Raw genomic sequence first — 14,230 nt, 5'->3', positions numbered from 1 at the left:
TACTCTTCCCTACATTCACCTTTAGATTCCGTTTCTTACACACTCTCCCAAACTCATCCACCAAGCCTTGCAGCTCTCCTTCGTCTTCACTCAACAACACAGTATCATCTGCAAACAACAGTACAGGGAGTTTCCAAACACTATCCTCTCTCACCATGGCCACTCCAACATCCACTAGCCTACCTTGTACCTCTTTTATTACCCCATCCATGTACAGATTGAACAACCATGGAGACATGACACATCCCTGTTTCAACCCAACTTTCAAAGAGAAAAGTTCACTTAGTTCACCATCCACACGCACTGCAGCCTTCGCACCATCATACATACTCTTCACAGCATTCAGTAACTTCCTATCTACTCCATATATTCTTAATACTTTCCACAATCCTTGTCTATCCACCCTGTCATATGCTTTCTCCAAATCCATGAAAGCCGCATACAACTTCTTTCCCTTCTCTAGAAACTTTTCCACTAAAAATCTAAGAATGAATATCTGATCTACACAACCTCTTCCCTTCCTAAAGCCTCCCTGTTCTTCTCCAACTAATTCCTCTGTTCTTTCTCTAACTCTGTCAATAAGTATCCTACCATACACTTTTCCTATTATACTAAGAGGACAAATGCCCCTATGATTACCACACACTTCTTTTTCCCCTTTTCCTTTGTACAAGGGAATAATTATACCTGACTTCCAATCCTCCGGGACTCTACCTTCCTCCCAGGCCAATCTGCACATGTTCCACATCCATTCTACTACTATCTCTCCCCCATGCTTCAGCATTTCACCACACACTCCATCAGTTCCTGGGGCTTTCCCCGATTTAACTTTCTTCATTTATATATATAATAAAAAGTATCGGTCCAAGTACTGAGCCTTGGGGAACGCCGCTGATCACATTACGCCATTTGGATTCCTTTCCGTTTATCACAACTCGCTGTTTTCGGTCTGAAAGCCAGTCTTATAACCATTTTTGCGTATTTCCTTTTATTCCATGTGCTTCTATTTTTCTCATGAGACGCTTGTGAGGGACAGTGTCAAATGCTTTCTGAAAGTCGAGGTAAATTATATCTACTGCTCTTGAATCATCGTATGATTTGTAAACATCATGGAAGAAGTCCAGTAAGTTAGTTAAGCATGAACGACGATGTCTGAATCCATGCTGCGAGTCTTTAATTATATTATTTTCTTCTAGATAATTAACTATTTTATCTCTTATAATTTTTTCTACTGATGTTAAGCTGATTGGTCTGTAATTTCCTGGGTGCGACTCATTTCCTTTTTGAAAACTGATGTTACATTTGCTAGTTTCCATTCGCATGGAACTTTCCCAGTACTTAATGATTTATTGAATAAGACAGAGAGTGGCAGCAGTAACTCATGTTTTGCTTCTTTAGAGAATTCTCGGTGATATTTTATCGGGGCCAGGGGGTTTTGTTTATGTTCGTACTATTTATGGATGAAAGGATATCGTTATTATGGATAGCATAGTTACTAAGGACTGTGCTATTTGCTTGGTTTGTGGGTAACAGTAGGTTTCTGGTGGTGTTTTCTACTGTAAAAACAGACGCAAAGTAATCGTTAAGAATGTTTGCCATTTCAACCTCATTTTCAGTGTGTTTGCCATTGTTTGTTTCTAGAGGACCTATTGATGTAGTCATAACCTTTTTCTTTCTAATGTAACTGTAAAATTCTTTAGGAAAGATTATGAAGAAGGATGGGGAGGATGAGGAAGAATGCGGGTGAGGAGGAGGAAGGGAAAGAAAAAAAAGTGAGGGCAAAGCGAGGAGAAGGAGAAATAAAAATGATTATTTACGGATTGTTTTGTAAGTATTGAAAAGGAGACAAGAAGCGTATTTTTGTGGAAGTGGAAGTGCGGGGAGGGATGATTTGTCGGAGGGGAAGGATGGAATGGGAAGGGGGAAGAAGAGGGGAAGGAGGAGGAAGGGAAGACGGGGGAAGGGAGGGGGGGATAAAAAAGGGAGAGGGGGAAGAAGGGAAGGGGAGGGGGAAGAAGGCTAGGGGGAGGGGGAAGAAGAAGCGAGGGGTAGGGAGGGGGAAGAAGAGAAGGGAAGAGTGAAAGAAGAGAGGAAGGGGGATGGGGAACAAGAAGGGAAGGGGAAGAAGAAGGGAAGTGAGAGGAGGAAGAACAATGGAAGGGGGAGGGGGAAGAGGAATGGACGGGGAGGGGGAAGTAGGGAAGGGGAGGGGGAAGAAAGGAAGGGGGAGAGGGAAGAAGGGAAGGGGAAGGGGGAAGAAGGAAAGGGAGAGGGGGAAGTAGGGAAAGGGAGGAGGAAGAAGGGAAGGGAGAGGGGGAAGAAGAAGGGAAGGGAGAGGGGGAAGAAGAAGAAGGGAAGGGAAAGAAGGGGAGGGGGAAGAAGGGGAGAGGGAAGAAGGGAAGGGGAAGGAGGAAAAAGAGGGGAAGGGAGAGGGTGAAGAAGGAAAGGGGAGCGGAGGAGGAAGAGGAGAAGCGGAGGAGGGAAAAGAGGAGAAGCGGAGGAGGGAAAAGAGGGGAAGGAAGTGAGGGAAGAAGAAGGGAAGGGGAGGGAAAAAGAAGAAGGGAAGGGGAGGGAAGGAGAAGAAGGGAAGGGGAGGGGGAAGAAGAAGAAGAAGAAGAAGGGAAGGGGAGGGGGAAGAAGAAGAAGAAGAAGAAGAAGAAGGGAAGGGAAGGGAAGGGAAGGGAAGGGAAGGGAAGGGAAGGGAAGGGAAGAAGATGAAGGGAAGGGAAGGGGAAGGGGGAAGAAGAAGAAGGGAAGGGAAGAAGATGAAGGGAAGGGAAGGGGAAGGAGGAAGAAGAAGAAGGAGAACAGGGGAAGGGAAGGGGGAGGAAAAGGAAGGGGAGGGTGAAAGAGAAGAGGAAGTGAGAAGGGGGGAACAAGAAGGGAGAGAGGATGGGAAAAAGAGGGGAAGGAAGTGGGGGAAGAAGAGGGGAAGGGGGAGGGTGGAAGAAGAAGGGAAGGGGGAGGGTGGAAGAAGAAGGGAAGGGGGAGGGGGAAGAAGAAGGGAAGGGGGAGGGTGGAAGAAAGGGCATGGGAGTGAGGGAAGCAAGAGGAGGACGGTATGGGGAGGAGGAGGAGGAGAGATGGAGGAAGGGGAAGGGCCAGAGGGTTAGTGGAAGCGAGAGGGAAGGGAGGGTATGTGGGGAGAGAGGGAAAGGGAGTTGAGGGAGGGAATAAGGAAGGAGACTTGAGGGGAGGGAGAGAGAGTGATAAAGAGACAGACAGAGAGAAGTGTGAGGGAGAACACAGATGTGTGAGGGAAGAGAAAGGGAGGCAGGTTCAGCGAAGGGAGAATGAAGGGAGGTTAGGGAAGGGGACAAGGATGGAGAGGTGGGGATGGGGAGAGAGAAAGACATGTGAAAGAAGAAAGAGGTGTGAGGGAGGAGAAAGGGAGGCAGGTGCAGGGAAGGGAGAAAGCAGTGTTACGGGAGGGGACAAGGAAGGAGAGGTGGGGGAGGGGAGAGAGAAAGACGTGTGAAGGAGTGAGAAAGAGGTGTGAGGGAGGGGAAAGGGAAGATGGAGTGAGGGAGGAGAGAGGAAGCGGAAGGGGAGGGGAGGGGAAGAGACAGGGGTGGGGGAAGTGACGGGGGAGGGGAGAGAAATAAGACAGGGTGAAATGAAGGACAAGGAGGGAGAGAGGGAGGAGGGGGAGAAGAGGAAAGTGGTGGGGTAAGGAAGGTGTGATGGAAGGAGGGAAGAGGAAGGGTTGAAGGTGAGAAAGAGAAAGAGAGGGAGGGGAAAGAAGAAAGGTGAAGCGAGAAGGGAGGAGATTTAAGAAGGGGTGTAAGAGGCGAGGGGTAGGGGGGAAACGGAGGTGGGGTGAAACGGAGCCCCCTCCCCCCGTTAAAGCCTAATGCCTTTCACGTACGGTTGAGTGCCGGATAGTGGCCACCTGGGGACTGGAAGAAGAAGAAGAAGGAGAAGAAGACTACGACGACGACAACGAAGAATAAGAAGAATAAGAGGAAGAAGAAGAAAAGATGAAGAAGAAAAAGAAGAAAGAAGAAAAAGAAGAAGAAAAAGGAAAGAAGAAGAAGAGGAAGAAGAAGAGGAGGAGGAGGAGGAGGAGGAAGGAAAGAAAGAAAAAAGAAACGAAAAGGAAAAAAAATACTCTACGGGAAAGCAGTAGGTCATTTCAAAGAGTTGGTGGACGTGAGAGAGAGAGAGAGAGAGAGAGAGAGAGGAGGTGTAATGGGAGGGAAGTCAGAAAGAGAGAGAGACAGTGGCAGAAAGAGAAGTGAGAGGGAGGAGGAAGAGTAGGTGAGGGTGGATGAGGGAAAGTGGGAGGAAAATGAGGAAAGTCGGAGAGACTTGAGGAGGGGGAGTGCCAGGGAAATGAGAGGGGAGGGTGGGAAAGGCTTGGGGGAGAGGAAGTGGGGGAGGCTAGAAGAGGGGGAAGTAGGAAGAAGAGGGGGAGGGTGGGAGAGGGTGAAGAAAGAGGAAATGGAATGGAAATTACTGGGAGAGTGGGGGTACTAAAGAAAGCAAACAGCAATAGACCCACTGATCCTTTCGAGGTGGAGGTGTGTGTGTGTGTGAGAGAGAGAGAGAGAGAGAGAGAGAGAGAGAGAGAGAGAGAGAGAGAGAGAGAGAGAGAGAGAGAGAGAGAGAGACTTGGTTTGAGATAAAAACTATGCTATCTATGAAAGACAAAAATAGGAATGCAAGAAGGTTCTCCCTCCCATCCACATACCAAACCCTCCATCCAAAACCGGCAGGAAATAATAAGAAAGACCACTACGAAGCAGAGAAAAGCTGTCACTGAAACCTTCACTGGAATGGATGAAAGGAACCCACAATTTCATAGTATTTTAAGCTGAAAGGGTAACACATCCTGTCAGTAAATGGAATAAGTCGATACTGTTCTGTGGTTACTGGTACGCAGTCCATGCTTTGAACATCATGAATGAAGTGAGAAGGAAATGACAGGGACAGAGGAAGAGGAGGTGGGGAGTGGAAGAGGGAGTGAGGACGGAGAGGGGAAGGATTAAGGTGGGTGGCTGTAATGAACTAAGTAGCAAATTTAGTGTTGGCGCAAGAGGTAAGGTGACACTGTTTATTAAGACACTAACAGGCTGCAGGGTCTACGAAGGTGCACGAGTTAAGGAGGTTTAGGGAGGCACTACGTAAAGGAGCTATAAGAGATGACGGTGGAGGGGAGGGGGTTGTTTCTCACGGTTTTTGCTCCTTCCAGACGACTTTACCTTGCTCAGAAGACGCTTTCCGGATTAAAGAGGTTAGAACAGCATTAATTAACCCGTCCTCTATAAGAGATCTACCCTAAACTTAACTTGGCGTCTCACTTAACCATGACCTCAGCTGGACCTCTCATGTCAGATCACTTGCTAAAACCGCCTCAAAGAAACCTGGATTATTGTACAGAGTCCGTAACTTCTTCGCTGATGAGCAGTTAGTTATAATTTATAAGAGTCATGTGCGCTCTCAGCTTCAATATTGCTCACCCTTGGGGAATGGATGTGGAGAGGTTGCATTAAAACAACTAAACAAAATTCAGAACAAAGCTGTTAGAATCATTAACAACCCTGCCATTACAAATAAACTACCTCCCCTGCATGTAAGAAGGAATGTTGCCTCCCTGGCATTATTTTACAGATATTTTTTTGACAAATGCTCAGACGAAGCTGCGTCCATGGTGCCACCTCTCCATGCCTTCCCTCGTGCTACACGGGCATCTGGTAGCGCTCATGACTGGAATGTCACTCAGCCATATTGCAGAACTTCTGCCTATCAGAATTCTTTCATTCCCCGAACTGCCTCTCTCTGGAACTCGCTTCCCCAGAGTTGTTTTCCTCCAAATTTTAACCTACAGCTGTTCAAGTCTAACTGTTACAGATATTTTATGAACAGAGGACACCAGTAATCTGGTGTATGGATTATTTTTTTTATTCATTTGTTTTTCCTTCTTCTGTTCAGTTATTTAAAAAAAAAAATCAGTGTCTAAAAAAAGGTAAAATTACAGGGTGGTACATATATAACGCTGCACTTCCTCTTCACCTGGCGATTTCCCGTGTGTTGTGGCTACATCAGTGTTATCAATACCTACCCGGCATCAATTATTCACTTCCTACTCCCACTGCCACAATCACGCCCACACTAGCCGACTGAGCCATCCCCACAACACAATGCCACGTCACTTTCTAGTATAGAGTTATATATTACAGGTCACTCCATCCATTGTATTAAAAAAAACAAATCGTACAGACGGGTTCAGTGTCAGAGTTGCTTTTAACAGGTGAATATTTATTGAAAGTAGACAAACAAACCCCTTCAAGCCGATGACGTACTTTTAAAATCGTCTGGCTTTAGTTGGCTTGAAATACTAAAATTATCTCGGCCATAAGAAGGCTAATGGTAATGGTAAATAACTCTACGGCTCCTATGACTCAGTCTCACCTGAACAGAATATACTCACGTTGACTGGCACAGAAGATAAAGTTGTTCCCACCATGACGAGGCTTATGGAAAAGTTAGGCTAAACAGGTAAAATATGTAAAGCTCCAAGAAAGACAAGAGAAGACTGAATCTGAGAAAGCGAGTGATCCAAAAGGATTATTATTAAAGACTGAGATGGTCTGGACATATTGAGAGAATGAAGGATGGCAGGGGTGCGGAAGGTGAGAAGTGTGAACGTCAAGGGTACGGATGCGAGAGACAGACCGAAAAAAGATCTAGGATGAGGTCATGGTGTGTGACCTCAGGGATAAGAGACTGAATAGGGTGGCTGCCAGAGTTTGACCAGCGTGGAGAGCAGCCATTAGGTGACCAAGACCGACGCATGTTACTGTCTGTGGCATTGACCTTTGACCTACTGGTTTCATAAACAACAACTCAGCACCGTGGTTGGCCCTGACACTTCCAGGTTTGGCTAAAATAAGATACAAACTGCTTCGTTTGTTCATAAGTAGACGGACACACCCACAGCATGCAAAATTTGACATCCGCTCTCGCTTTGAGTGCAAGGATGTACTCATATAAATAGTAAGCGGCAGAAATGAAGAAGGTAGATACACACAAAACGAAAAAATACAAGGAAAGGGAAAGTTCTGGAATAAGAAGGGAGGAAGGAAGGAGAAAGTAAGGGAGCAAAGAGGAAAGCGAGGTGAGGGAAGGGCGGAGCCTCAGGGGATGTTGGGCTAAGGTCAAGGAGGAGATATGGGAGGAAAAAGGGAAGGAAGGTGCAGGGGAGAGGCTGTGAATGAGGATAAGGGAGGAGGGATATGGGGGAGAAGAAGTTGGCGAAAGAGGGGAGAGGGGAGGAAAGGGGGAGAAGGAAGAAAAGGAGGAGAAGGGAGGAAAGGGGGAGAAGGGAGGAAAGGGGGAGGAAGAGGAAAGGCGGAGAAAGAGCAAAGGGAGAGAAGGGAGGAAAAAGGGAGACGAAAGGAAAGGGCATGTGAATGGAGGGGAGATGGAAGGGTAAATGAAGAAAGAAGGGGGAGAAGGAATGCTACAGACGTGGAGGCCTAACTCTGCTCTCGTCAACACAGCCTCGGGGAGGAAGAGAGGGGAGAGGGAACGAAGGAGAAGTACGGGAGGGAAGATGCCGCGGAGAAGAGGGAAGGAACCGTAAAAATATTATTGTCAATATTTGAAAACAGTTGATATTTATGTCACAGCAGAAAAGAAATACTGTATCGCTTTTAATGAGAAGAAAACTGGTTATCAGAATTTCCATACAAAGTAATTACATTTCTTATTTCTATTTACTACACTCGGCTAAATACTGACTTCTTCGATCCGGTCACAGGTTGTACTGATTCCTGCTGCTTCAGAGACGATTTCATTCATTTTTGCCGAGACCTAATGTAATGAGAGTGAACAAACAAACGAAGAGAAAAAAGGGAGAGGGCGAATGAAAGGAATGAAAGGATATTAATTACATTTTTGATGACGTCTCTTCTTCTTCAGCCAGAGATATTGTTGGGGGTCGTGTGGGGAGGGGGAAGGAAGGGTAGGGGTGAGAGGGGATAGGGCAGGGGGTGGAGGAAAGGCAAGTGAGATATTGGGGGAGAGAGAGCGTGACAGGGGGATGAGAGAGGGTTAGGGGAGTTAGGGGTGGGAATGAGAATATTTGCAGGAGCTAAAGGGGCGAGCAGCAGTGAGGGGAACAGGGCTGGGGTGGAGACAAGACACTTCATCTTGCTTAGGGGACACAAATATTGATACTTTTAGACAAAGAAGAAGAACGGTAGTCGTCTGAAACAGAATATATAGAACGATCAGAACGGAAACAAGGCGCTCAAAAACATCCACACACTCTGCACCGGTATACAAAACTTTTATTCCCCATTAGCAAGTACCAAAGCATCATCTACATACATCAGGTATTGGACACTCCCTCCTTCACGATTCATTACTATTAGCATCTTTCCCTTCATAACTCGAGTTTTTTCCTCTCTCATAACCCCATCCATATATATATTCAATTGCCATGAGAACATAACACAAGCCTATCTTATATTAACACTGATATTAAGCCACTCAGACGCCCACTTACCCCTTCACAAGCCTCGCTGTCATCACAATTCTTGACAGCATTCAACAACTTACCATCCATACCATACACATGCAAAACCTTCCATAATCTCTCACTGTAGACACTTTTTTGTATATTTTTTTCCCCATATCCATAAATGACACAAAACTAACCACCAACTACAAATTTACCTGCTCGGTCCTCCAGGTCCATTTCACTGCCCCTGCTCCCAGCTCACACTCTCCCCTCACATATACCTCTCCACTCAATCCCTCCATCTCATCCTTAGCCTCCCCTTCCCTCTACCCCTTTCCACCTCACTCACATACACTCTCCTCGTTAGTCTTTCGCTCTCCATCCTCTCCACATGGCCAAACCACCTCAGTGTATTTCTCCTAACGCTTTCTATTCCATCCACATCACACCACAACACTCCTTCACTTCCCTCATTTGTCAGTCTGTCTCTCCACGTAACTCCACATGCTCATCTCAGATAACTCATTTCCATTGCTTTCCTCTTGACTTGTGTCCTTCCAACAAGGTCCAAGCTTCGCTTGTATACGTTAAAAGTTAGGGTACAGGTACTCCAATACTGTCATGCAGCGACTTTTTTAAAATTCCATGCTCACTTCCCTGTTTTCTTATCACTACTTTCAAAGAATCAGCAACCTTTCTTCCTTGTTGTACCCTATCAAGCACCTGCACCCTCCAAACTTCCATCCTCATCATGGCTGATACACATTTATTTAAATGCACTCACATTGTTCATTTTCCCTCCTCATCCAGCTTCACTGTACATCCAGTGACTTCATTTCTCTCGAAGACGATAACTTTACTCTTCCCAGAAATTCACCTTTAGATTCAGTTTCTTACACACTCTTCCAAACTCATTCACCAAGCCTTACAGTTTCCCCTTCGTCTTCACTTAACAATACAATATCATCTGCAAACAACAGAAAAGGCAGTTTCCAAACGCCGCCCTCTTTTCATTAGGTGCATTTATGCTCACTAATTAATATACAGATGTCCAGGTGTGGTTGAAGGTGTCACCGGCTGGCATCTGAAATTCACATGATCGATGTCCCTCATTTCCCCTCTTCCTCCTCCCTCTACCCACTCATTCCCTCCGCATCCTCTTTCCACTCCCTCTTCTTCTCCTCATACTTCTTTCATTCTTCTCCTCCTCCTTCCCTCCTTCTCCACTTTTTCCTCCCACCTTCTCTTTCCCAATCTCATTCCTAGTTCAGTATACGTATATATATTTTTCTTTCCTTTTCTTAACCCCAACCCTAATAAAAAGAAAACACAGAATAGAAGCCAGAATATGTAAATAACTAGATAAACAGTGCAGAATATCCAAAGCTATAAAAATGTACCAATCAAACTATGACCTTCTCCTTCCTCTTCACGTTCATCATGAGCATCATCGCTTCTTTATAACGTCCTCTCCGTCTCCTCCTGCTCCCTCCTTCCTAATCCCTCTCGTCCCTTTCCATTCCTTTTTCTCTTCCTTCCTCTTCCTCCCTTTCCCCCTTTAACTAAATTCTCCCTTTCCCCAAAAATTATTAATGAAATATTCACCTCTAACTCCTGTTCTTTCATCTTGCTCCACCGTCTCCATCATATTCCCCTCTTTCCACTTTCACCCGTACTCACCCCAACATCCCCGTCATCACCACGTAGCGATGGTGCCGACATGCCCAGCAGCCCTAACAAACACCTTTAGGACTCCCAAACACACAAGGCGTTTTAAGCCTTTACAGGCTTCTGTCCTTTGTCTTTGAGCGTTTCTGTTTCCAACGTCACCACCTAAGTAGCCAAAACATAAACATACACAGTAATTAGCCAAACTTCCGATTCTCCATATTCTTTTTTCGTTCTTCAAAATGGTTTGTCTCTAACATAACACAAGTAATGGCTTTTTCCTTTGCAGAGAACCTTCCAATCTCCAGCAGGTATGGTCTTAAAAGAAGGATTCTTCGCACCTTCCGTAAATTCAGGGACAGAAGTATTGATGTACATTTTACTTCAATATAGGCAAAGGCCCCGCTTACCGTGCACAGGTACTTTAACCAAAAGCCCTCGTTCTTTTTCCTTATTTATTTTAATCAAGGCAAACTAATATAAAAAACCATTTGACAAAAAGAGTATGAAGATGTAGTAGGGATAGCACAGGGCAAAAAAAAAGAAAGAAAAAGAAAGAAGGAAAGAAAAGAAAAAGAAATCACAGGAGACAGATCAAGACAGTATCAAGCACATGTAAGCCAATCTCTAAGCATTATACCCTATCATTTTCTCTCTGCAATATAAATACCACTGCGGTGTAGCAGTTATATAAGTGTAGCCGAGCACTCTAGAGGAAAAGTGCTGTGGATATTATGATATTACTATTCCTTTACCATGCAATATATCAAATATAAAAGAGATCACGATTTTTCATGTGCTAATACTGCCTCCACTACTGCTCTCTCTCTCTCTCTCTCTCTCTCTCTCTCTCTCTCTCTCTCTCTCTCTCTCTCTCTCTCTCTCTCTCTCTCTCTCTTCAGTGCCGTCCACTTCCACATTCATACTTTTTTATGGAATATATCATCATAATACATAAAACTGTATAATAAACTTCGCTTATAAATATAATCTTTAGGTACTTACATCATCTGGGAATTAAGTCGCCAGTAAATGCAAGCTGGAAGGTGTTGACATAAGAATAATGAGTACCGTAACCATGTTCCTCAACTTCTCCTTCACATCACCTCCTCTCTTCATCCCATCGTCATATTCTTACCAATTCTCCTCCTCCCCCACTTCTTCCTCCATCTTCTCTTCCTTCTTTCTCTACCTTTTGTCCTTCATATCCTCTACTACAACTCTACCTATTTCGTTCTCCTTGTCTTCCATTTTTCTCCTCCTTCTTTCTCTACCTTTCGTCCTTCATAGCCTCTACTACACTTCTACCTCTTCCTCTTCTCCTTCTCTTCCCATTTTCTCTTCCTTCTTTCTCAATCCTTTCCCACTGCTTCATATCCTCCACTTCTACCTCTTTCCTCCTCCTTCTCTTCCCCCCATTCCCAAACCCAGCCCCACCCAAAGATCACCTCCTCCCAGCACACAATATAAACAAAGATATTCATAGTCTTAACAGTTCTCCCTCCTCTTCCACTTATTCCTCCAGTTTTCTCTCTTCCTTCTTTCTCAACCCTTTCCTGCTGCATATCCCCTCCCACTTCCTACCTCTTTTCCACCTCCTACTCTTCCCCCCTTTCCATTCCCAGCCCACTCTTCACCTTCCCCCAGCACACAATATAAACATAATTCAATAACAGGTAAATAACTAATACAGGTACTCACATTTTCCGGGAACCAGGGCGTAACGAAGGGCATCTGGAAGTTGTTGGCGTAGTTGTGGAGCGTATCGTAGGTGTCCGGCTGGACAGACCCGACCATCGCCCACATTAACAGGCCGCGAGAACTGACGGCAGACTGGGGAGAGAGAGGAAAACCAGAAGTGAGAATCATCATCATCATCAGTATCTTCCCCATGATCATCATCATCAGTATAACCATCATCATCATCATCAGAAACACAGTCATCAACATCAGTACCATAATCATAATCATCATTATCCATCAGTATCACCATCATCAGCATCATCATCATCACCACCACGATCACCACCATCATCATCACTAATACCATCACCACCACATCACTATCATCATTCATCACCCATCATCATAACCTCTTTTCCACTCAAGGATGGGGCGAGATAGTAACCAGAAAGCAAGGAAGGATAAAACAGGAAAAAAAAGGTGAAACGTAGGAGGCGGTAGAGAGATCAGGAGCCAAAAAAATAAAATAAAATAATAATAATAATAATAATGCAGATGTCTGAACCCACTGACAAACACGAGACCAAATCTTCATCTGGGCAGGTAAAAGTACTGACCCAACACACACACCTCCTTATCTTACCCCCTATCTACCTTCTTCACCTTATCATTTCCTCTCTGGGCCTTGATCTTCTAGGATACATAGACGGTGTCTTAGCCCCTACTCTATTTCGATTTATTTTACATATCACTCTTTAATATTTCCTTGTAAGATCCATTATTAATATCGGTTTAATATCGATATTGCTTGCACCAGTAGCATACCTGGGGATTTTGAGGAATACGTGCTGAAAAAATCGCTAAGGAAAACGTGTTACGGGATATCCAAGGCCACTTAGGAATGATGCTCCAGTTTCTTTCTTCGTCGAGTGAACAGGAACTTAACTCACCATATTCGGGTTACAGTCTCTCTCTCTCTCTCTCTCTCTCTCTCTCTCTCTTTCTCTCTCTCTCTCTCTCTCAATCAATCAACTAACAAAATGTGTCCAATGAAGGCCAGTGAGTTAATAAATAGAGGCCAAAGTTATTTCTTATTCTTCCCATCTCCTAACGACTTAAGTTAGCTTAGTATAACTACCTGACCCATAGTGGTTGAATATATGACCCTTCAATGTGAGGGCCTGGAAAAGGGAGCCTTCGCGCGGTGGCATAGATACAGCTGGACGGTTCCGTTGACTGATTATACAAATGCTCCTCAACTCCTTCCCTATCCACTGAAAGGGAGTCAGTAGACTGTATGAGAAGGGACACTTCAGCCTGCACTCTATGGGTTCACATTCAAATGAACCCGGAGTTACTACTACTACTACAACTACAACTACTACTACTACTACTACAACTACTACTACTGCAACTAATACTAATACTAATACTACTACTACTACTACTACTATTACTACTACTACTGCTACTACTACTGCTGCTGCTGCTGCTACTTCTACTACTACGAGTGCGAGGAGTCTTTCCTAAGATGAATTAAAGCGTCTCGTAGCAGCACGAATGCACTAATAAGGTCATCCGGCTTCCCGTCGGCTGTGGATGCGTCCGTGCACCTCTTCCAAAGCGATTTATTTTGGATATGGCTAGTTAATAACTTTTTTTACGTTTCTTATGCACAGTACAACGATACTGGAAGGATTTACATAACACAGAAGAGAGCAGTAAAGTGCAATAAGCAGAATATATCGCTTAGGAAAAGGTGTTAGGGAGCGTCCTTGGCCTATGACAATACGAGAACAAAGAATGGACGACTTCAGCTACCAATCACTATACTTCTTACACGACGATCTCCAACTACAAGGACGAATAAAATCCTACGTTGGTAGCAGGAATAAAACGTGAAATTTCAGTCGTCCTTTGCGGTATATTTATGACGATTTTAATGAAGGCTACAGTTAATCCTATCTCTCTATCATTTGCCAGACGCCTTAATCCCATACGGGGTGGCCACAAACAAATCGGTCCACGTCGCCCTGTCCTCCTCCCATTTCACTGCCCTGCTCCCAGCTCACACCCCCTCCCTCACATATACCTCTCCACTCTCATCCTTCCATCTCATCCTTGGCCTCCCTCTCCCTCTCTCCCCCTCCACCTCCCACTTACATACACTCTCCTCGTCAGTTACTCCCACTCAGTAAAAATTCCATCCTACCCAAATATAATCGTTAAGAGGGAGAAGATACAGTATAAAGCGGAAAGGACGTCCGGTTATTTCTCGCCAAGTCCAGTCCAGTTTTATGCAGCCTTAAAAGAGGTCTGTTATGCTGTAGTGATAAATGAAGGATATATTTAACCCTATCATTTTTCTGAACTCTATCCTATTCTCTGAAAGTAATTCCAGAGACAGTA

General features: G+C 44.8%; 1 pseudogene; it reads right to left on the bottom strand.

The window, feature by feature from the left end:
* The window catches only part of LOC145394715 (glutamate receptor 1-like), a 289,049-nt pseudogene extending 277,105 nt beyond the window's left edge, over positions 1-11,944 (bottom strand).
* Between the last annotated feature and the right edge of the window lie 2,286 nt (positions 11,945-14,230).

Source organism: Coenobita brevimanus, chromosome 1, assembly GCF_032717465.1.
Source record: "Coenobita brevimanus isolate Jiangsu-jjx chromosome 1, ASM3271746v2, whole genome shotgun sequence".
Classification (NCBI taxonomy): Eukaryota; Metazoa; Arthropoda; class Malacostraca; order Decapoda; family Coenobitidae; genus Coenobita; species Coenobita brevimanus.
This window is presented reverse-complemented; position numbering and strand designations above follow the sequence as displayed.